This window comes from Penaeus monodon, chromosome 30, assembly GCF_015228065.2.
Source record: "Penaeus monodon isolate SGIC_2016 chromosome 30, NSTDA_Pmon_1, whole genome shotgun sequence".
Lineage (NCBI taxonomy): Eukaryota > Metazoa > Arthropoda > Malacostraca > Decapoda > Penaeidae > Penaeus > Penaeus monodon.
The window spans coordinates 19,861,224-19,861,555 of record NC_051415.1 but is presented as its reverse complement, the minus strand read 5'-3'; the positions used below and the strand labels follow the sequence as shown (position 1 = coordinate 19,861,555).

At 32.5% G+C, this 332-nt stretch overlaps 1 protein-coding gene across 6 annotated transcripts in view; it reads right to left on the bottom strand.

Moving 5' to 3' along the window:
- LOC119592617 (protein ECT2-like) overlaps positions 1–332 on the bottom strand; it is a 21,585-nt gene that overhangs the window by 943 nt on the left and 20,310 nt on the right. The gene's annotated exons all lie outside the window — the stretch shown is intronic.

Here is a 332-nt window from a genome sequence, read left to right as displayed (position 1 = left end):
TCTTTCATACAGATACTTAAGGACCATTAATTAGTAGCTGGCATTTTGAAATCATTGTTCACAATAAAAACAGACAGTAACTTTTCAGGTAGTCTATCTGTTTTTATAACACTGATAAGATTTCTAGGCCTAGAATTCCAAACAAAGACAGCTGACTGGGCTGGTTTTAAGGAACAGAAATTGCTCATGTGCTCCATTTTTTTTCATGTATATACGCTTACAATACACGAGTCAAAAGAATTATTGTAGATATGGGTTTAATGTGAGAAATATACAGGCATTCAAGTGTCTATGTATCAAAAAAATATGTATATACTGTGGTGGATCATTAC